Source organism: Mandrillus leucophaeus, unplaced genomic scaffold (genome assembly GCF_000951045.1).
Source record: "Mandrillus leucophaeus isolate KB7577 unplaced genomic scaffold, Mleu.le_1.0 Scaffold75, whole genome shotgun sequence".
In the NCBI taxonomy this organism is placed as follows: Eukaryota; Metazoa; Chordata; class Mammalia; order Primates; family Cercopithecidae; genus Mandrillus; species Mandrillus leucophaeus.
In genome coordinates, this window is record NW_012108141.1 from 2,568,357 (window position 1) to 2,592,977 (window position 24,621).

General features: G+C 41.3%; 1 protein-coding gene across 1 annotated transcript in view; it reads left to right on the top strand.

The window, feature by feature from the left end:
- SHROOM3 (shroom family member 3) overlaps positions 1-24,621 on the top strand; it is a 349,912-nt gene that overhangs the window by 94,654 nt on the left and 230,637 nt on the right. The gene's annotated exons all lie outside the window — the stretch shown is intronic.

The following is a 24,621-nucleotide window of genomic DNA, read 5'->3' on the forward strand; positions in this document are numbered from 1 at the left end:
ACCTTGGCCTCCCAAAGTGCTGGGATTACAGGCATGGGCCACTGTGCCTGGTCTTCCTCTCCCTATTCTTTAAATCTTCACCTGAAGAATGATCTTGGTTCCTGTGGTTCTTACATATGATCTTGACATTAATGGGTGGGCAACTGTGACATCTTGAATTTTGCCTTCTTTTGAATCTCTTAGTTATGGCATAAATCCTACTATTTAGTAGGATTTATTCTAGGTCTGAACTCCAGTCATGTGATTTGGAGTGATTTTCTCAGCTTTAGCAATACAGAAATTGAATAGTATGGTACGTTCAAGCTTTGCTTGTTATTAATTTTGTTTGTAGAAATACACTGGGCACAATTTGTGCTGGGGCTCCTGATCTAGTTTTCTTGAGGTGTTCAGTAATATGCGGAGATCTAATATTCACTTTTCTTCAGAGATTCTCATTTTTAACATTGAAAAGAAATGGTCTTGTCTGAAAAGCTTTTGCTTGTGAAGCATATGGAAAAGCATTTAGGAATAAATGACTACTGCTTCTGCTGTTTTGGCAATGGGTTACTGTGATAACACAGAGATTAACAACATGTTGGATAAACATTGGTAAAGCCCAGCTGTAAACTTTTAGGGCATGGTTTTGGAACCTCACGTTCATTTCGCTTTTTCTGTGGGGTATCTGCTTTGTGAGGTGGTACCTACAAGTTCAGAGCTTGTAGAACAAGGCCTTGATCAGGTGCTGTGATGGCCAGGTCACAGCCACAGCTTCATTTTTCATCCTCCAGGGTCTTATTAATCTTCTTCAGTGCTTAACCGAGAGTAATTCCATTGAAATGGGTTGGAGTTCCCTTAGGATTAAAACTCCTATGTGTATCAGTCTGCTGTCTTTAGTCTATTTCATTGCCTTTCCTCTCTTCTAAGCAGATACTGGATCTAAGCTTCTAGGTGAAGAAGCAATAAACACTCATAAGATGAAAGGTATAACTTGGAGGAAGAAACTCCAGGGAAAGGTTTTGTCTCCAGGTAAATGGACAGATCACATAAGATCTTTAATTCCCATGCTTGTACAAGCTTCCGTAAATGGAACGTTTTGCAGAGAGGACCAGATTGATGAGTAGCACTCAGAAGAGAAGGCTGTGCCTCCATCCTGTGGGTGGCTGGGGACCACCACACACGGGAGGCTGGGTGCTGAGGAGTGGGTGTTTGGAGGAATATCCTCCTAACTAGCTTCTCAGTGGACTCAGATGTATAAAAAGAAAAAGTTGCCAAGGAATGTACTTGTTTTCCCAGATTGTCCTAGGTACATTACATTAGCCTAAAATGGCAACTCTCTATCTTCCTAGTGTAATAATAATAGCTGTGCTGTTTGCTTGGCTCTGTGATTTCTACCCTTAAAACCCTTCCACTCAGTGTACATATAGCAGAACCTTCTTACAGTATAACCAATAAGATTATAGGATTTATATTAATACATTAGTCAAATGGTGACCCTAAAAGCACTGAACATTGAAAATACAATCCAATAGGATAACCCAGTAACATGAGCATTTGTCCTGTGTCGCAACACCAGCATCACAAAGTGACTCAGCCATAGTCACTCTTCAAATAAAAACAAATATAGTTCATCCTGCGAGCTGTGTGTGAGAATTTTCCACTACATAAATTGATGGTGCCCCTCAGTATAAAGAGCACAGTCTTTGTAGGCACAGCCTTGGGTTTAAGCCTCACACTGGTCACTATCTTAACCCTGGCAAGGTAATTAACCCTATCCAAACCAGAGCTTTCCATCCAGTGCACCATGAAGGGTTTACAGATGTGCTGAGAGACTGGTCCTCTCAGTTCTTGAGGAGGTACTTGCTGTGATGTGAAAAAGACTAGAAACATCGTCATCATCTCAGTTTCTTCATCTGTCAGTCATAATTGTATTTTTATCATGGGGTTGCTATAAGGATTAACTATAGATCTCTGCAAGGTGTTCAGTACAACACTTAGTAAGTGATTACCAAATGACAGCATATCTAGTCTATACAGTCCTCAGCCAACCATTCACTTTAGCCAGCATTTGGAAAATGTCTGAAAGATAATTACTTCCAAACTACTGCACAAAGAGAATCCTGAAAGTCATGAGCAAGGCCATCCAACAAGTAATTCCTCTCCAGGAAAGTCAGGCCATCCTAGATTTAATATAATGATGGCCATTGGAACACATTCTAGCTTTGCCTGCCAACTTGCTCTTTAAGGCATCCTTCTTTCACAGTAAGTAGCTAGAAAAGTATGAATGCTTCAGTTCCCTATTCCACTGAAAATAAAATGATTTCCTCAAATTTGAGAGCTGTTACAATTTGTTTCCAATATACAATAGTACCCCTGATCCACAGGGGAGACATTCCAAGACCCCCATTGGATGCCAGAAACCATGGACAGTACCGAATCCAATTGTTATCAAGTGGAACACATTTCTGTTCGTGTATTTCACCCACAAACTTAATGCCTTTTCCATCTTAACTGAGCACTTATCACACACTGTGGCCATAACTTTTGCAGTTTGAGGTGTGATAGCAAAACTAGCATGAATTTGTTTTTCCCTCTTCCCAATTTCATGGATAGATTTATTCTTACTGTAGATTTTAGCAACCTTAGCATACATTTTTTTTTTCTAAAATCAAGAACTTCCACTTTTTCACTTAGCCAAACTTTATGTATGGTTTCTCTCTGGTGTATCTGAGAGCATCACAAATGCTCTGGTGATTGCCAGCATCACTACTCCTGTACTTTAGAACCATTATTAAGTGAAATAAGGGGTACTTGAACACAAGCACTGTGATACTGCAACAGTCAATCCGATAACTGTGACAGCTGCTGACTAATGGACAGGTGGCATCTATAGTGTGGATACACTGGACAAAGGGAGGATTCGCTTCCTTGGGCCCAGTGGTGTTGGACAGTGCAAGACTTCATAATTCTACTCAGAATAGTGCACAATTTAAAACTGATGAATTGTTTATTTCTGGAATTTTCCATGGAATATTTTTGGACCATGGTTGACCGAGGATAATTAAAACTACAGAATGCGAAACCATTAATAAGGGGGAATCAGGGCCCAGATTATTATTTGTCCTCATATAGCTGGGTCTTGATGAGCTGTCGTTTTATTTTGTTTTACCTCTGGGGACCCTGGGCACAGTTCCCTATTCTGTGCCTACTCTGGGGACACGTATATTAGGGTCAGAGGTGGCAAGATCATCTGTAAAAGGAAATTGAAAAGACATTTAAAAACCTAAAGGAAGATCAGTGATTTCCCAGAGAAACTCAATGGCAGATGTCACTAGAATCAAGAACCGTTGCTCTCATGCCTGGAAAACCTGTTTCCAAAATGTTCCCTTTTTCTGCCAAGGGATCAGCTGGTCCAGTAGCTCAGCATCTTGGCAACAGTGGGAAGAGGACAGAGGTGAAGAATCTCTGGGCTTATTAGACATGACCTTAGAGAACACTCATGTGGCAAAGCAGAGAATGAACCTACAGTGGGTGCAGGATGTTTGAAAGCAACACACTATGAAAATGTTTCATATTTAAATAACAAAGTAATAAGCATGTAAAATGCTACCTTCTCTCCTAAACCAAATCAGCTGTTTGGATGTAAAAAATAATAACCAAATACTACATACACTTAATTTTTTAAAAGGAGTATGCTGGGAAGCTATTAACGAAATAGAAATTAAGGAAGTCTCACTCAAGCTGAGTTTTGTTTTTGTAACTGCAGAACACACTCCCATGTCTGGAGTAGTATCTGAGAGCACAGAAATGGGAATCTGAAAACTGGGTTTCCAATAACTGCTTTGCAAATTTTTAGCTCTATGACCCTGGGTAGGACAAAGACAATCTTGATGCATCATTCTACACCTGTAAAATTATTATTTATAGGGTTCAAGAGTCTATGGCATGAAATTCAGAGACTCAGGGGTCCAATAAAGAGATTATGCTTGAAAAGACCTGGCCCAGTGCCTGGTATGCAGTAGGCGTGCCATGAGGTAGCCTCCTGGTGTGTGTGTAAAGCACATAGCCCCAAGATTTCAGGGCTGAGTGGAGCCTTATGGATTATTCCATATTTTCTCTTTGTCTTTGTATGTTTCCATTCGGATCCATTGTGCATTGATTTTAAAGATTAAACTCTCATAAAACAACCTCATTTTCTGCATTTCTAAGCTATTGGGGGTAGATAGGACCTTCACTGAAGCCCCCAAGTCCAAATATATGTGCTTACCATGGTCACGATGCTACTATGTGGCAGATAAATTGTCTGTTTAGTTGTTTATGTCCCTTGACAAAGAATTTCTTGACATACAGGGACTCCCACTTTTTGAGCTCTGTATCTCCAGGACCTAGCACAACATCTGATGCAAAGCAGTGGCTCGATATATGTTTATTGTTGTCATTGACCATTGAAACATACAAAAAAATGTAGTCTGATTGAATTGAATTTAGACTTATGTGAAGAAATAATAAGTTACCAGAAGAGTGGTGTCCTGGTTAAAATGGGACACATAAGGGCAAGCACTTGCCATTGTCACCCAGTCCTTCAGGGTAATCAACATCCTTAGCCCACAGTTTCTCATCATGGTCACAAGAGAAATGCAATCTCTGAGGGGTACTCTACCTGTTGTCCTAGGCCTACCTATCCACAAATGTATTCCTGCACCTTTCCCAGAAGGCTAACCACTGCAGGCTACACTCTCAGTCTCCCTAGCCAACTGACTTCTAAAAGGAGAAATTGGCGCTTAACATGACACATGCTCTGCTGTCTTCTTTTTGACTTCCTCCTTAAGGACCATGGAAAAGATTTACTCCTCCCAGATCCATTTTTGTATGATAATTAAAGGGCCCTTGTAGCAAATGGACTAAGAGCTTCCCAGGTCCAGCTCAATACCCCTTCCTTCCAAAAGATCATCCTATTCCTGCCTGGCCCCAGTGGTTACTCTCTAGTCTGAACACACATAGCACTTCGAGTTTCTAATTCCTGTTTAATACTTGAAATCTACTACCTTGCATTGCCATTTATCTTTTTTGTAGGCCTTTCATTTTCAACTAGACTATAAGAGAGTAGACTCCATTAACTACATGTTTTGTATCCTCTACGCCTAGCATACAATAGGTACTGAAAATACCAGTTTTTTATAATGGTACTGATGAAAAAAATTACCATTCCCACTGGATGTTTTTAGCCATTGGGAAGGCTGTGCCTAATGGACTTTGAAGTTAACCTGAGCCTGAATTCTGATTCTTCCACCATATTTGATATTTAACTTGGGACAAATTCTTTCCATTGCTTCTTTGAAAATGGGAGCAATACTCTCTTAGGATTATTTGGATAAAATGTATTAACTTCAGACTGATTAGCACCTGGGTAACAATCCCAACTCGAAGTTATAGTGATCCTGATGACAATAATAATACTTGAGGGGCTGTTGTATAATATCCTGACCAATATTTCATCCCAAATTTCCACTGTAGGAAGTAGAAACCAGATGTGCCAAAACACTTTAAAATAGCTATTTTACTGAAGTGATTTCATGTTTATAGAAAACCAGCCCGCAATAGAAATCAGCCCCTCGCTGACGGTTCGTGGTCATTTGATGAATGGCCCGTCATCGTAAAATAAGCAGGGAGGCTGGCTGGGAGGCATGCCACAACCATTTTATTGGAATGACTTGGTTGTCACTGCATCCCCACACCCATCTCTCTCCTACAGCACAGTTTTGAGTGATTGAAGTTAGTTTGGGCAAGAATTCCAGACAGGGAAAAGCAAATAAGTGTGTCAGGAGGTCAAACGAGAAGAATAAGCCAGAGACGGAGGAAGAAATGCGGAGCTGATAATTGAAAGACAATGGATGTGGGGGTGGGTTACAGCAACACAGTGGGAGGGGGATCCAGACCCCGAGTTTTCTCAGGCATCTGAGCGAGACCCAGGGTTACAACTCATCTTACAAGATCTATGAAGCATGGATTTCAAAATATTTGGGCCACCCAGTATGGAATTTGGGCAAATGGCACTGTTGAATAAAGCCATTGACAAATTACTTTCCTTTCTTTTCCTTCACTGGCAGGACCTTCTGTTTATGCCTCCTGAGATGCAAAACTGGAAGGAGTAAATTTGCTGACAAGTATCCATGTGCAGGGACACTTGATGGAATTTTTATCATGCAAAAATAGTCTCGGATGATGGGTTGAGAGATTGCCAGGAATGTCTGGAATCTAACCCTCAGTTGAGTATATAGAGGTTTCATTTTAAGGTGGTGTCAAGGACAAGAACTTATAAAACTAAGCTGTATTGATTTTTTTTTTCTTTGCAAGTATTTGAATTTTGTAATAGGCATTCATTCCCAGCATAATCTTAACTAAATAGGAGGCTGGAAATCTGTGACGTAGTGGACCAAAGTTAGGTTTTAAGGGTAGGATTTTTTTAGTTAGACAGCTAACACTGGAGGTTTATACAAGATCATAACTTTAATCCCTCCATGCCCCTGTTGTCTCATCTGTAAAATAAACATAATAATCATCATCCCAAAGGTTGTAAGAATTAAAACAAATTATAAAGGAAGTAGCCCCTGGCCTTAGGAGACCCTCAAAGTTTAAATGTCATTTTTCTTTTCCCTTCTCTCTCTTATTTCAATCTCATTCCTATCCAACCCCAGGAATTTTCTCTGATCTTCTGTGTATCTGACAGAAACAGCCTTTGCTGAACTTATAAATAATGCAGGCAAGGCTGGGCGTGATGGCTCACGCCTGTAATCCCAGCACTTTGGGAGGCTGAGGTGGGCGGATCACCCGAGGTCAGGAGTTTGAGACCAGCCTGGCAAACATGGTGAAACCCCGGCTCTACTAAAAATACGAAAATTACCCGGGTGTGGTGGCAGGAGCCTGTAATCCCAGCTACTTGGGAGGCTGAGGCAGGAGAATCGCTTGAACCCGGGAGGCAGAGGTTGCAGTGAGCCAAGATCGCACCACTGTACTGCAGCCTGGATGACAGAGTGAGACTCCATCTCAAAATAATAATAATAACGCAAGCAACATGAAGTAGAAAAGGGAGTGAGTCATGTAGCTACTGAGAGGGAGGTATTTCAAAGAAAGAGCTCATCAAGTGCAAAGATCACACAGTAGATGTATACGTGGACATTTCAGAAAATATCAAGGAAGCCAGGGTAGCCGAAGGAGACCAATCCCGAGGAAGTATGGCAGGAGAAGAGGTCTAGGAGATCCAGAGGGGTAGAGTGTATGTTGCCTAGGGCCTTGAAGGCCAGTAAAAGTACTTGAGCTTTTACTAGAAGTGGCTTGGGGAGCTGCTAGTGGTTCTAAGCTGATGAGTTATGTGTTTTGAAATGATTCTCCTGACTGCTATGTTGAGAATATGCTATAGGGCAAGGATGTGGAATGAGGAGGAGAGGGGCACATAGGCAGAAGCAGGGACACCAGTTAGGATCTCACTAAATAACCCAGGCAGGAGGTCAGAGTAGGTCAGTAGCAGTGTAGGTCATGAGAAGTCATTAGAAAAGGTAGAGCAATTTAGGCTTTGCTGACGGGTTCAATATATAATGTGAGAGAGATCTCTTTAAGATTTTTGGTGCTTATGAAGGTGCTTTTTTGTGCAGGTAGTTGTTAAATTGGTGCCCTTGCAGGGGGCATTGAGGGATGACGGGTGGAGCCTTCTATTCTGCCATCTTGCTACACCCCAAGTCAGCAGTGTTTTTTTAGGGCATGATAAATTGAGTATTCTAAAGATGATTATGGTGATGGTTCTACAACTCTGTGAATATCCTAAAAGCCATTGAATTGTACATTTTATCTTATTTTATTTTTGAGAAGGAGTCTCCCTCTGTTGCTCAGGCTGGAGTGCAGTGGCATGATCTCTGCCCACTGCAACCTCTGCCTCCCAGATTCAAGCAATTCTCCTGCCTTAGCCTCCTGAGTAGCTGGGATTACAGGCATGCGCCACCACTCCCAGCTAATTTTCATATTTTTAGTAGAGACAGGGTTTCACCATGTTGGCCAGGCTGGTCTCAAACTCCTGACCTCAGGTGATCTGCCCGCCTCAGCCTCCCAAAGCGCTGGGATTACAGGAGTGAGCCACTGCGCCCAGCCTGTATTGTACATTTTAAAAGGGTAAACTTTATGGTATGTAAATTACACCTCAATAAAACTGTTGGGAAAAAAAAAGAGGGGGAGGTGGTCAGAGAGTGAGATGCTTAAAATTAAGAGTAGGGAAGATATCCACATTGGCAATGACAAAAGCTAGAGTCTGACCATGGAAGTTGAGTAGCCAAGATGGCTTGGAGGAGGAGTCAAGGAAGACAGAGGCCCAGGTACTGGAAGAACATCTGTGAGGATGTGGGTGTCACTGAGAATGGTGGCAAGAGTCATGTTGGTGAGAGGTCTGACAGTGAGCTGGAGAGAAATCTTCACCAAGTCAGGAGTGACCTGGGGGTTTGCAGATGACTACAACAAGGAAGCATGGCAGGTGGGAATCTGATAGCAAGATGTTCCAACTGGGTGTGGTTAGAAAAAAATGTTCTGGAATTTGAGTATTGGTGAAGGACTTAAAAAATCTTTAAGTATTAAGGGCCTACTGTACTTTTCCTTAATTAATTAATTAATTAATTCATGCAACATGTATTTGTTCTTTTGGGGACACCATTATCTACTCATTTGGTCATATCTGCAGATGCTCCCAAACGTGGTGGAGCTGGCTTTTGATGGTCAGAGTCCCAGATTCTGTTATAATAATCTCCGTTTAATGAGTTCCCCCAGGACCTATTACCCACTAGTACAGTGGAGGGTTGTTCTGATCAGTATGCAACCTTTCCTTGATCACTGTCATCATATTGACCATCATTGTTCAGTTTCACTAATATAGTATATGGCATTATGTTTCTTAAGCAGTAGGGAGCTGCCTGTTTTAGAATTAGATGGAAGAATGGGTGATAAGCTTTGTCTTTGGACAGATCTGGGTTTAAATCTTAGCTCTGCTATTTATAACTTCATAACTTTGGGAAACTTAATCTTGCTGAGTCTTAGTTTCTAATCTACAAAATATCTACCTCATAAGTGTTGGTGACAATTAAATAACATATGTGTGTCAAACTCCTAACAGATAGTAGGCACAACCAGAGATGTTAGTTCTCTTTTCTTCCCCTTGTTTTCCTTCCTTCACCTTTATGTTAATGTTGCTTCTGCTATTTTATTTCCAGCTTCTATCACGTCCAGGGTCTGGCTTTTGATCAGAAGCTTTCCTCTAGGGATAGTTGAAATTATCAAGCCAGCTTCCAGATTAGCATAGAGTCACTCTGATTGTTTACTTCGTGTGCCATGTTATGCTTCTCAAGGTGTTTTATAAAATGTTTCTAATCTTACTCTTTAATACTGTGAGGTGTATAAGCGAGGCATTAGTATTCCTAATTTATGGAAGAGAATATAAGATACTGAAAGTAACTAACATTTATTGGGCATTTATTAAATATCATTTTTCTAAATGTTTTACATACAGTAACTTTATTCTCACAGCAATCCTATGAAATAGGTATTATTAACTTTGTCTCCCAGGAAGGGAAACAGGCACAGAGAGGTTAAATAATGTGTTGAGGGTCGCTAACTTCTAAGCGTGGGAGCCGGATTTGAACCCAGGCAGTCTGGTTACAAAACTTAACCAAGATATGGCCTCTAATATAAGACAAGTAAACAAATTGTGTGGAGCTTGTAAGTGAAGAAATCCTTTTGCCAGTTACTGTTCAGGTATCTTTCTGGCCTCTGAGATGGAGTTTCGCTCTTTCACCCAGGCTGGAGTGCAGTGGCGCGATCTCAGCTCACTGCAACCTCCGTCTTCAAGCCATTCTCCTGCCTCAGCCTTCTGAGTAGCTGGTATTACAGGGGTGCGTCACCATGCCTGGCTAATTTTTGTATTTTTAGCAGAGACAGGGTTTCGCCATGTTGGCCCAGCTGGTCTTGAGCTCCTGACCTCAGGTGATCCACCCACCTCAGCCTCCCAAAATGTTGGCATTACAAGCGTGAGCCACAGTGCCCGGCCTGGCCTCTGGAATCTTATGGAAATGGAAAATATTGGTAGCTCACTGTGATAACTAATAGAATACTATTGTTATCTTCAACAGGAGGAAGACTTCCATACCTCCTGCATGAGTTTTATTACCCTGTTTCCTTCTAGCTCAGCCACCCCTGAGAATTGTTTTGCTGAGACAAACAAGACAGTCCCTCTGAGATAGTAGCAATAATTGCCACTCTTGTCCTATTTTAGTCCTGCTTGTTGCAAGCCAAGTTCTAATATTAAAGTCAGTACTACAAAATCATAAACACTCTCAATATCATAAGTCTAAACACATAGGGGAAGCTTTGGAAAACTTCAGGAAACAATTCATGAGGTCAAAATCAATCTCATAATGATCAAGTAGATTTTTTTCTTTGGAAGCAGAAGAATATCTGGCCTAAGATCGAACCATTGGGCACTCATGAAACTTAACTTAGAAGAGTGGGACTATCTAGTCAGTCACATTGTGGATTATTTACTAAGTGCTAGAAATCTCATAGTTAAAACATTTCATCAGGAGTACATGGTCAAATATTTAAAATATGAAGAGATTTGTTTTTTTTCTTCTTGTTGGCACTGATTTAGTTTCTAACCACTAGAATTTCTCCCAGACCAGGAGTAGGGAAAAAAACAGAAGAGAAAACTAAAGCCTAACTATTTTAGTATGTTAATAACTTTGATATGAATCTGATGAAGAAAGAGTTGAAAATTGTTAGCTAAAATGAGATAGGGCATGTGTGTGCCTATGTGTATATTTAACTATTGTCCTGTGAGTCCTATTCCTATTTGAATTGGCAATAAAAAGTGGGCTTACCTTATATACTTATAAGGTATATGCAATTTGTTTATTTATTTACTTTCTAAAGACTCAGTCTCTCCACTGATGTTAGTTACTTAAAAGAAGTTCTCTTTTCCTTATTTGTAAAACGTTTTACATATTCATCCCCTATATGTATGTTATAATAGATGTTCTACACAGATATGCATATTGCATATACATATTATGTTTCCGTGAATAAATACAGCAGAATTTCACTCTAAGGGATGAAAAGATTATGACTTAAACATAAACAAACTGGAGCAATTCAAAGGGTCTTTCTTAAGAACATGGAATAAACGTGCTAACTAAGATGGCTGAAATTATTTAAGGAATTAGGTAAAATATACATAAATTCCTTTACATTTAAAGAAAATTTTTAAAATTAAATAAAATATAGATGAATGCCTTAGGCTTTGATCTGAATGCAGCAGAAAAAGGGGATTGAGGCATGGCTGGGGGCCAGCTAGCCTTGGCCTCTTGCTCTCTGAATGGCCCTGGTTCATCCCCCCTTTGAAGTTGAGTAGAGTTCACTGGGCTGAGGCGCACTATAGTGGCAGGGGCTTGGGGTATTCATGAGAGGGAAAAAAGTCGCACTGCATTTTCTGAGAAGGCCAGGATTCACACATGTGGGCACAGACACACACACACACACACACACACACACACCCCAACCAGGAAATGGAGAGTTTTGCCCTTGTCACAGAATAGGCATTCTCATGGCCCCTCCGCACCTTTCAAGAGACTTTGAGAAACTGGTTTGGGGCTGGAACTGTTTCTCATGCCTCTTTCTAAGATCTGAGAGACCAGTGCCCAATTTAGGAGAGTTCAAACACCAGGAAAACAAAAGACTCAATTTGGAGTGCAGCAGCCTCTTGTCTGTCAATCCTGTTTGCTGAACCTGCTCCTCCTTCAGTGTCCTAAAACGGGATGGAGCAGAGGAAGGAATGGGAATAAGGACAGGAGGCCTCTATGATGGTGCTCATTCTCCTTGCATAAAGAGGAGATGTTACTTCTTTTGAGGATGTGTGATTTCGTTTCCTACCTCCCCCTACAAACAATCGTGATGAGGAGGAGGACAACGATGGTGATAAAGGCCAACAGCATTTATTGATCCCTGACTGTTGGGTATTATGCTAAGCTTTACATTCATCACCATAATCTACTTTCATTCTCTGAACAGTCCCCAGCAGTAGGTGCCATTATCCTCACCTTCCCTGTTTCTCAGGAAAATAAACTGAGGCTTAGAGGAAAGAATTAACTTGCTTAAGATCACACAGCTAGTAAGTGATTATGGTAGATAGAATAATCCACAGAGACGTCCACATCCTAGTCACTGTGACTACGTTGTGTTACGTGCCATGGGAAATAAAGGTTACAGATGGAATTAAGGTTGTTAATCAGCTGACCTCTAGATTTGGGAGATTCTCCTGGATTATCTTATCGGGCCAAATATAGTCACAAAGATCTTCATAAATGAAAGAAGCAGGAGAGTCAGTGTTAAAATGGCGCAGAGTGAGAGAGACTTGATGGCCATTGCTGGCTTTGAAGATGAAAGAAGCCATAAGCCAGGTCTGTGGAAGGCTCTGGAAGCTAGAAAAGGAAAGGAAACCAATTCTCCCCTGGAATCTCCAGAAAAGAACAGAGCTGGCTGACACCTTGGTTTTAGCATAGTAAGTCCCATTTTGCACTTCTGACCTCCAGAACTGTAAAATACTAAATTTGTGTTGCTTTAAGCCACTAAGTTTGCAGTGATTTGTTACAGCAACCAGAGGAAACTAATACAGTGGTAAAGCTGAGGCCTGAAGTCTGGCCCTAGACCTTCTGGTGCGGAGCTGTGCCTTGCTCCTTACAGTGCAGGCCTTGGTGGAAAGGAATAGACCACTCTGCCAAACAGCTCCACCAGACAGGCCCAGGCCTAAGAGACATCAAACAGATCTTGAACACTCCAGAAATGGCAGACATTCTGTCCTCATCCAGCCAGGGAATGGTGGGGTGGGGTGAGCAACTTCTCTTCAAAACACTGAATCCTTGGGACCATGGTATTTCCCCACTGATCACTTTCATTCTGTCTGGTCCTTCAGGGAGGTAACAGACTAGTCGGGGGCACAGTCAAGGTAAACCAGATAAGTACCTTTCCGTGGGATAGTGCTATGATAGAGTTTATGGAAAAGCATAGGAGAGGCATGCTACCAGTCTCAGGGGCTTCAGGATGGCTCCTAGGGAAGGTGATCACTGAACTGAGTCTTAAAGGTGAGTTTGGGGGTTGTGAGGCTAAAGGGTGGTAGAGGAGGAAGCTGCACCTGGAAAGTCCTGGAGGTATACGAGAGTGTGGCTTACCCAAAAGTTGCACATGGATTTCACAGGACTAATTTATTTTTTATTTGTTTGTTTCATCCTATCACTGGTAACACAATATTTGTATCAGTCAGAAGAGACCAAGTTAGGCTACAGTAACAAACAACCCCAAATCTCATGGCTTAAACCACAGGTTTATTTCTTGCTCATTCTACATGTCCGTGGTGTGTCTGCAGGGCAGCAGCTCATTTTAGTTTCCCAGTGACCCTAGCTGACAGAGCAGTCATCATCTCAAACATTATCAGTCACCATGCCAGAGGGAAAGGATCTAAAGGATCTCTGCCTGGAGATGACATGTTTTTTCTGCTCAAAATATACTGACAAGAAATTGTTTCATGACTCTACCCAGCTGCAAGGGTCCCAGCCTAGAACTCAGTGAAAAAGAGCATTTCCTCTGCAGCCAAGGTAGAGAGCCAGGAATACTTGTTGAACAGAATTAATGACCACCACTGTGTTTGTTAGTCATTTAGCGTGCGACACTGTTCAACCAAACACCAAGCAATTTAGAAAGACTGGTATCCACCTTCTTAGACTTCTTACTAGCCGCTAGTGCCCTAAGTCTTCTCTAATCATGAATTTCAATACCATTATCCTCGCTGTTCTACAATGACTTCCTGTTTTTGTACTATGCACCCATGACTTTTCTAAGAAAGCATGTTTCCAGTTTGCTTTTGCCATCAAGAAGCTTAAAGTCAAATTTGCACTATAGTACGTTCCAGGTAACCCTTATTATCTGCAAACAGTTGGTACCAGAAAAAGTCTGTCTAAGGGAATCCACTGTAAAACAGGGAGCAAAATATGATGTTAGATTATGCAGAGTTGAAAAACAAAACAAATGAGTATGAAAATAATTTTACTTAATTTTACTTTTAAAACACATCACATTGCAACTACGTGCTAATTCTCAGCATGAAAAATTAACCTTGTTGACTTTTTGGGTCCTAGCTTCCTCAAAAAATTTTAAGATAGCTCAATGGCTTATTCTTTTTTTTTTTTTTGGACACATAGTCTCACTCTGTGGCCCAGGCTGGAGTACAGTGGCACAATCTCGACTCACTGCAGCCTCTAGCTCCCAGGTTCAAGCCATCCTCCTGCCTCAGCTTCCTGGCTTTTTTTTTTTTTTTTTTGTATTTTTAGTAAAGATAGGGTTTCACCATGTTGGCCAGGCTGGTGTTGAACTTCTGGCCTCAAGTGATCTGCCCACCTCAGCCTCCCAAAGTGCTAGGATTACAGGCGTGAGCCACTGCACCTGGCCGGCTTATTCTTTATATGTTGACTCTTTTGAGAGATATTCTAGTTAACTATGCAATGGATTTGCATTCTATTTGCTAGTTGTATTGGTTGTTTGCAATCCCACAGCCAGCTAGACTGCACAGTCGTTGATGGAACAGCAGGAGATTGGAGCTGATGCTAAACTGCAGAAGCTGTTAGAGTGGGGCCTTGTTTTATAGCTGGTCTCTTCACTAGTGAATATTTCTGAGTTAGGAAGACTTTGCCTCCCTCTGAAACCCTGTAACTGTGGAGACCCGGATAATAAATACCTAGATAGAGAATGAGAATCACCGTGTGTGGAATGCATTTCTTGGAATTAATCTTGTCCTTGGCTTTTATTTTATTACTTTTTTCCTTTTTTGTCAGATTCCCTCAACCATTTTCTTTATTTTTTTGTATTTTTAAGGAGTTGCCTCAGATCTTTTGTAAGAGGAGGCAGGGTATAAACACACAATGGACATGAATATTGACTACTCAACTTTTTAATTACCCCCAAACTTGTTTTTTCAGAATCAGCCACCTTGGGGGAGATGGGGGTCTGTGAACTTTTCTTAAGGCACTGAGCAGAGTTGAGTGGCTGATTATGCTTCATTGAAGCTTGATGTTTATCCTACACTTGTGGTCAGCTCCTTCCTCCCAGGGAGCTGTAAATCAAGAACTGTGGGTGTTTCTTGATTTTCCGGGGCAGCAGATCATTTGGATGGTCCACAGGGTGTCACTGGGTAACTTCCTGCTCTGGGACCTCTCTCTGAAATGGAAACTTCCCTCCAATGGAGAGACTGTCTCCTATTTCATTAATAAATCAAGTTAACTCTGGTTCTTTGACTTGAAGAAAATAACCTATCTCCTCCCCTTGGCAAATTTCTTCCTCTTGGTCTCATGCATGCTGTTGCTAACACATGTATTCTTGTGGTGGAAACAGTAGAAAAATATTAAACCTTTAAAATAAAGCCACAAAACCTTGCAATTCACAAAACAAACCTCTATGGAGTCTTTGCTCTTTGTAAGGGACTTTCCGTGTTTGTTCATGCAATCCTCACACCAACCCTGTGTGGTTAGTCTTATTGTTCCGATATTTAGTTGAAGGAGATGGATGCTCAAAGAAGATGCAAATTTTGCCCAAGATCATTTAGTGTTGGAAGTGGGATTTATACCCATGCTGGTCTGACTCCAGAGCTGCCTGTCTTTATACACCTCACCACTGTCTCACCTCTTTTCTTATGCTTCCCAGCCAGGTTATAAAACTTGGAAAAGAACAGCATACCTCCTATCTAAAAAATAACAAAAGAAAGTCATTCTGTAATTTCTAAATAATACTAAGTGTTGCAGATGTATTTTAATTTAAGTAAAACTATGGAATTTTCCCTGATGGTCATCTTAAGTGTGAGAAACACACATTTTCACTTGTCAGGGTCGTCTCATTGTAACGCAGAGCAAACAACATTATCTGTATTTTATAGATGAGAGACCCATCCAGGGTCCTACAGATAAAAGGGCCACAGTTGGGATTAGAGCACAGGATTCCTGACTCCTAACCCAGTTTACTTTCTTCTACTACAATACACCCCATTTATGACCCCAAAAAGGAATGTTCAACAGTATAAACGTAATGATTTAGGATGAGATGAGAGGAAGGTGGGAAGAACAGGAGGAATCACTTCCGTACCCTGTGGCACTCATTGCAACCCATGGAAATGTTTCTCTGTTTTAAAGTTCAGCATTTAGTTCTGGGTTCCAAAACAATGCTGATTCATTTCATAGAACCTGAGAACTAGATAAGGATCCTAGAAGGAACTTTTATTTATTTGACTTTATTTCATTGCCCTCACTTTATGTTCTATTCAAAACCAAGAATGCCCACTGGGTTGTGAGTAATGACAATTTCCAGAGAATAGAAAATAATGCCCAAATAGCTTTGAGAGATTCTTGATGTCTTTTGTTATCCACTTGCCTTTTTATCTTTTTATATTTTGCTCATTGCTTCCATACAATTATCGCACTTATAGAGAGCATATTTTTCCTCAAACTACCAACTTCACAAACAGCAAATGATTTGTAGGTTATGTTGCATCAACTGTGAGTGACTGAAGTGCCCCTCCCTCCCATACCCCTGCCTTTATCTTTATCCAGGAACGAAAGTAGCCGGGAAAGGCAAATAAATCATTCAATAATTTAAACATAAAATGCTGGTGAAATTCAGCTGTGGTAGACTTCTACTGGATGAGTTTAATGTTAATTAAAACTCCAAGTGGAATTGTATGTAAATGAATCATTCCATGTTCAGTTTTACGTAGCAGGGTCAGCTCCCTGCTCCACTGGCAGTGCGTGCCAGCTCTTTTTCTCATGTGTAAGCTGTGAACGCTGTTGAGCCTGTAAACCACTATAATAGGTTCAGAGACTTTAGGATCCCTGAAAGAGAAGGATCAGAACACAGCAGTGTTGAGTGTCAGGTTTCTCGGGCACTTGAAGGATTAGGCAGGACAAGTGAAGTGTTGCTTTAGGGACAAATATCTGGGAGATTCTCAGAGGCAGCAGGCTGGAGACTGTGGGCTTTGAGGTTAGAGTCTTCAATTCTAATCCCAGCTCTATTGTTTTACTGACTGTGCAACATGGAGCAAGTCATTTTCTTCTTCTGAGCCTTGGTATTCTCATTTCTATAAAAAGACAATTATAAAACCTTATTGTGTTGTTGTGACAATTAGTTTGATGCAATGAAGTTACTGGAACACAAGAAGCTCTCAACAACTGGTTGCAATTATGATGATAATTAATTTATCCATGCAATAAATAGTGGGCACTGCTATGTGCCCCACACTGTTCTGGGCATTGGGGATACAGCAGTAAACAAGACAGACACAAATCCCTGCCCTCATGGGGCTGACATTCCAGTAGAGGACAGACAATAAGCAAGACATGTAAGTAAAAAATAGAGTTCATGGCCAGGCACGGTGGCTCACGCCTGTAATCCCTGCACTTTGGGAGGCTGAAGTGGGTGGATCACTTGAGGTCAGAAGTTCGAGACCAGCCTGGCCAACATGGTGAAACCTTGTCTTTACTAAAGATACAAAAATTAGCTGGGTGTGGTAGCGTGCGCCTGTAGTCCCAGTTACTCGACTGTAGTCCCAGCTACTCGAGACACTGAGGCAGGAGAATCGTTTGAACCCGGGAGGCAGAGGTTGCAGTGACCCAAGATCCTATCACTGCACTCCAGCCTGGGTGACAGTGCAAGGCCCTGTCTCAAAACACACACACACACACACACACACACACACACCACGTCATGAATTAAGTGTTAATGAGAAAATAACAATGGGAAGGAAGATAAGTAGTATTAGGGGAGGCTGAAATTTTAAAGGGGTAGCTAGGAAAGGCCCCCTCTGGAAGCCGAATTTGTTTAAAGACCTGGAGGAGTTAAGGGAAAAAGTCAAATGGTTCCTTGGAGGAAAAGCATTCCAGGTTGAAGGAACAGCAAGTCCAAGGCCTCTGAAGGAGGACTGTGCCTGCCATGCTCCCTGTGCCGCTGGAAGGCCAGGGGCTGGTATTGAGTGATCCAGTGGGGAGCACTAAGAAGTGGAACAGCAGGGAGGTCAAATCCAGCAGGGCCTTTGGTACAGAGGGAGGACTGTGGTTTCTCTTTTGAGTGTGACGAGAGGGTCACAGGGAGGGCACAAACCCTGGAGAAGCACAAAACAGGACCAATCCCCAAAACGGCAGCTCCACCCTTTCTCATTTACATTGGGTTAGAGGGGTTAAGCATGAGGAAAAAAGATGGGCCTGGCTTTCTGTGCCTCCAAGCACCACATCAAGCTGTGACATAGGCATCCAACACTCTCCCTTTGTGCCTACACCTGTATTTTTGAATGTACTCTCGTCACAGTGTATATCACCGTGCTGTTCTTCAAAGTCAGTTTCCCCAGGATTTGTTCAATAAATGTTTACTGATCACTCATTACGTGCAGGCACTATGTTAGGTGCTAAATAGTACAGCAACATAAAAGGCTGTAAACAATTCAAAAATCAACCCCTCACATGTCAGAAAAGGAACACTGGGTCATCAAAGCAAAATCAACTTCTCCTATAGGTGTGGGTACATTTAGGATCTGAGAAGGGAAAAAGCGTGCTTAGGTTCCGGGCTCCAGTGTATGGATATACACCCTCTCCTTAGCTTGTTAGCTTAGGGATTTCCCACCCTGTTGCACACGGTGTGTTATCTGAAGTCATTTAACCTGTTGACAGTCACATTCTTGGAATAAGTAAGTTCCATGCAGGTGAACTTGGACAAACAATGCCAGTAACCTTTTTAGCTGCTGAAGTAATTGGTCCAAAAGTTTAAAATAATAAGCTTCATTTTCCACTGAATCTTGTTGACAGGCATTATCAGCAGGGCTTGGAGTTAGAAGAGTATAAATCTCTTTGATGAATAGTTCAAAAAATTATTGTTAAACTTTTTGTAAACAAAGTTGTTTTTTTAGTCATAATAATGGTTTTAAGATAAATTGTGTGGCTAATTGATATAAACTTAAGATGTATGCATTTAGTTAGCCTCAGTACATTGAAATCAAATGTGTTGTTACCAGTGCATCAACAAACACATGTCAATATCTTAATTTATCATTTGTGATAATAAATGAAGAGAACACCGTAGATTAAGGTAATTCACAGCCTTGTTCTAGTCAATGGCTTCAACTTTCTTTTCTTTCCTTTTTTTTTGTGAGACGGCGTCTCGCTCTGTTGCCCGGGCTGGAGTGCAGTGGTGTGATCTCGGCTCACTGCAACCTGTGCCTCTTGGGTTCAAATGATTCTCCTACCTCAGCCTCCTGAGTAGCTGGGATTACAGGCGCGTGCCACCATGCCTGCCTAATTTTTGTAATTTTAGTAGAGACAGGGTTTCGCCGTGTTGGTCAGGCTGGTCTCGAACTCCTGACCTTGTGATCTGCCTGCCTTGGCCTCGCAAAGTGCTGGGATTACAGGTGTGAGCCACTGCGCCCGGCAATGGCTTCAACTTTCTTGGCAACCAAGTTTATTGTAGGAGTGGCCAACAAATATCACACCCACTGACACTGATGCTACCAAATAGAAAGGTCAGGAAAGGGCCAGCAGCAACAAAGGGAGAGGAGGGGAATGTGAGGGTCCTAAGGAATCCACAGGCTGATGCAGCATCCCTTAATCCAGTTAACTGAAATGAGTTAGACTAAGAGTCTACACTTGGCCTTCAGCTGGCTCAATTCAAGGCTTTCCTTGGACCTACTGGGACTTCACCTTTAGGAGTGGTTCCTCTGGAGGAATCCCAGCACCAGGTAAACTTCCCAGGGCTCCTTTGACTTGCTGGAAATTGCCTGACCTCCAAGGGAGTGTTGTTTAAATGGATCAATTTAAGCACAGAAGGAATCCAGCCTGATTTGTGTGTGTGTGTGTTTTAAGATTTTATCAGTATAGGCTCTCTGAAATGTTCCAGTGAATATGCATGGTTTTTAAGCACAATGATATGAAATATATTAAAAATATACTAGAATGTAAGCTCTAGGAAAGGAGAGAATACAGTGTTTCCTTTGTTGACATTTTCCCAGCCCTAGAACTATGCCTGCCAATGATAAAAATATTTGTAAGATGAATGAAAGAATGAATGTATTCACCAAGTTTCTGACCTCAAAGAGTTTAGGACCTAGAAGAGCAGATAGGGCATGGTCAGAAATACCTATGACAAAGGTAGTGACTGAGGCTTGTCTCAAGACAGAAACCATTAAGAGGAGAGGGTGAAATAGATTCTGCCTGGGTTGATAAGGAGACATTTCATAATGGAAGAGTATTTGGAGGAAAAAAGGAGGAAAAGGAAACAGGAAACTGGAAATATGGAATGGACCTTCTACAAAAGATCACTGTTAAAGAAAAGTTCTAAAAATCTTCTTTGGTAATAATTAAAACCCCAAGACAACATGAATCCCTGAGAGAAAGTATGGAGAGATGTGAGAATCACAACATGAAGTAGAGGCCAATCAAATGTTTGACAAATAAGTGCCATTTCAAAAACATCATCCCATGGCCCGGTGCGGTGGCTCTCATCTGTAATCCCAGAACTTTGGGAGGCTGAAGCGGGAGGTTTGCTTGAGCCCAGGAGTTCAAGACCAGCCTGGGCAACATAGTGAGACCTGTCTCCACAAAAAATAAAAAAATTTCCCCAGGCATGGTGGCACATGCCTGTGGTCCCAGCTACTCAGGAAGCTGAGGTGGGAAGATTGCTTGGGTCCAGGAGTTTGAGGCTACAGTGAGCTGAGATCGCACCACTGCACTCCAGCTTGGGCAGCAGGGAGAGATTCACTTGGGGGCTAGGATGAATTTTTTTTCGAGACGGGGTCTCCCTCTGTTGCCCAGGTTGGAGTGCAGTGGCGCAGTCTTGGCTCACTGCAACCTCAACCTTCTGGGCCCAAGCGATCCTCCTACCTCAGCCTTCTGAGTAGCTGAGACCACAGGCATGTGCCACCACATCTGGCTAATTCTAACAGTTCAGTGCAAAATCAAGAGATTGTAAGGAACTCTGTAAATACAAAAGGTTATAGAAATAGTTTATAAGATCAGTGAACAACAATGAATCTCTTTATGACAGTCTTCCTCATAATGTTTGCTTTCACATCAAATCAGTCATGAGGACATGATATACACTATACAAATGAGCTTTCTTGACTTCCTTTTTTAATATAAGAAATCGATTGTTTCCTAGGTCTCATTTCATTGAAATTGTTGGCAAATAATACTGAGGGGATGCAATTCCACAAACTGCAACGTGAGCAAGACTGTGTCTACAGTGTTAATCACTGTACTCCCAGCTTTTAGCACCATATCTAAACACAGTAGAGGCTGTCCATAAATATTTATTCAATGAATGAACCAATATTTTCTGGGTAGGTCCTGTGTGCAAAGCTCTGGAGAGGCATTCTGGGGTAGGTAAGGATGGAGTCATGATTTCTTATGAAGTCTTTTCAAAGACTTCACAGTCCAAGGTGGGGATGGGTGGGACTGTGGGTGAGGAACAGACATAGACATAAATAGCTTTGCTGAAAGTCAGGGTGTGTAACCACAGCAGCATGTTCAAGCAGTATAAAAATAATAAACTATTAGATGTCACTTTACATTTATGTATTATTTTGTCCGTTTGATTATTCAAAAATGGGACAAAGAAGAATTACTTCTTAAACGACAGATTTCAAGGGTGAAGGAGTCCGGTGGGTATTGATGAGGAAAGAACTTGGCCTCAAAGGATGGGTAGTAATTGTAGCTAACCTCTATTGAACAAGCATTATGTGCCAGCACTGTTTAAGCATTTTATTTGCATGAACTCATTTAATAATAAGCATTATGTGCCAGCACTGTTTAAACATTTTATTTGCATGAACTCATTTAATCCTCACAATATTCCACGTGATAAATACTATAATTTTACAGAAGAGGAAACTGAGGCACAGCACTTGCTCAAAGTCACATGTCTAGTAAATGACAGAGTCGTGTAATCTGGCTTCAGAGTACACGCTCTTGACCATTATAGTATTTTGTAGTTTCTATAGGTGGTTCAAGAGTGCAACTACCTTTTTTTGGGAGAAATCCAGGTAGAAAGAAAGCCTGAGCAGCTGATGTAAAGGCCTTGAGGAGAGAGTGTACTCAGTGTGTATGGAAAATGATGAATTTGCAGAAGGTTGGCAGGGAAGTTTAAGAGGATGAAATGGGTAGAAAGGCAGGAGGGAATCACCATCAATACAAGATGGTTACATACACCATGTTACATTTACACTGCAGAATATTAGACAACAAATAACCAAGATGTTCTAGTAGAATATTTTATGAATGGAAATATCTTCATGATTTATGGAAATACTAGCCAGCATTTTTGAAATCTTATGAGAAACCAGAAAGTGTGTTTATCAATTCCTGTGGTTTACCTCATTAATCCTCACTGCAGTTCTATGAGATGGGTAATATTATTAATCCAACTTCGTAGATGATGAGTCTGAGGCTTAGAGAAAATAACTTCTTCTTATTTGGTTTACTATTTGAATCCTCAGACTCTTAACCACTTCACTTTAGTGCCTCTCTGTTAAGACATTTGAAGAGAGATGGATAGTGTGATATTATTTTTCCAAAAAGAAAAAAATATATATGAAATTCATAGACCAAACAGTAAACAGTGGTTACCTTTAGAGAGTAACATGGAGGAAGCAGTGGTAAGACTTTCCCTTTTCCCTTTACATACTTTCTACATTATCTTCATCCTTTATAATGAATTAATATTTAATAATTTAAGTATAACTTAATAAATGTTAGTAAGAAATAATTAGTGCATATTGATTTAGTGTATATTTTTAATACTTAAAATAAATCTAGGCTTTAAAATTTTTAATTGTTATTTATAAAATAAAAGCTATTTTATATATATTAAAATAATATATATAGGCCGGGCACAGTGGCTTATGCCTGTAATCTCAGCACTTTGGGAGGCCAAGGTGGGAGGATCGCTTGAGCCCAGGAGTTCAAGACCAGCCCAGGCAACACAGCAAAAGCCCATCTCTAGAAAAATACAAAAATTAGCCAGGCCTGTTGGCACATGCCTATAGTCCCAGTGACTCAAAAGGCTGAGATGGAAGAATTGCTTGAACCCAGGAGGCTGAGGTTGCAGTGAGCTGAGATTGTGCCACTGCACTCTAGCCTGTGCACCAGAGCAAGAGTCTGTCTCCCAAAATATCTATATATGTATATAGATATATCAATTATATAATATACATATATAGATATACCAAGCAATTATATATGTATATAGATATATCTATATACATATACATTCCTCATTATGTTTGCTATATACATATACATATATGTATGTAGATATCTATGCATATATATCTATATATGTATGCAGATATATCTGTATAATATAATTTATATATGTAATATATGTATATATATAATTGTTTGGTCTATTTTATGTATCTTGAGACCTATTGAAGGTTTTTGAACATGTGGGCAATTCTGGAGAGTAATTACTAAAAAAAGAGAAAATATGGGTGAGGTTTTGTTTACTGAGTTTTTGTTTTTGCTTTCCTCTTTACTTCCCTTTCATTGTTATTGACGTCTATAAGTATCCATTGGCATGTGACCCAGATCGAGCCTTATTTTCGTCTGTTTCCAAAGCATATGATTAATTTCTAACATACTACATTACTAACTTGTTTATTTTGTTTATTGTTTGCTTCCCCTCCTCTGCCCATTAACCTAAGCATCAGAAGAGCAAAAGGCTTTTGTCTATTTTGTCCAGTTTTATAGCCTAAGCACTTGGAAAAACTTCTGGTGTAAAGCAGGTGTTGAATAACTTTGTTGACTGAATAATAGTGCGGGGTATTTTTGTTTTGTTTTGTTTTTTGAGACAGAGTCTCGCTCTGTCGCCTAGGCGGGACTGGAGTGGAGTGCAGTGACGCAATCTCGGCCCACTGCAACCTCCACCTCCTGGTTTCTTTTTTTGAGACGAAGTCTCGCTCTGTCACCCAGGCTGAAGTGCAGTGGCGTGATCTCGGCTCACTGTAAGCTCCGCCTCCCGGGTTTACGCCATTCTCCTGCCTCAGCCTCCCGAGTAGCTGGGACTACAGGCGCCCGTCACCGCGCCCGTCACCACGCCCGGCTAATTTTGTTGTATTTTCAGTAGAGATGGGGTTTCACCGTGTTAGCCAGGATGGTCTCCATCTCTTGACCTCATGATTCACTCGCCTGGGCCTCCCAAAGCGCTGGGATTAAAGGCGTGAGCCACCGCGCCCGGCCAGAGGAACTCAACTTCTAATGCAGGGGTCCCCAACCCCCAATCCAGGGACCATTACTGTGGTCTGTTAGGAACCAGGTTGTACAGTAGGAGTGGACGAGTAAGTGAAGCTTCATCTGTATTTACAGCTGCTCCCCATCGCCTGCATAACCACTTGAGCTCTGCCTCCTATAAGATCAGTAGCAGCATTAGATTCTCATACCAGCCCGAACCCTATTGTGAACTTCACATGCCAGGGATCTAGACAGCACACTCCTTATGAGAATCTAATGCCTGATGATCTGTCACTGTCTCCCATCACCCCCAGTGGGA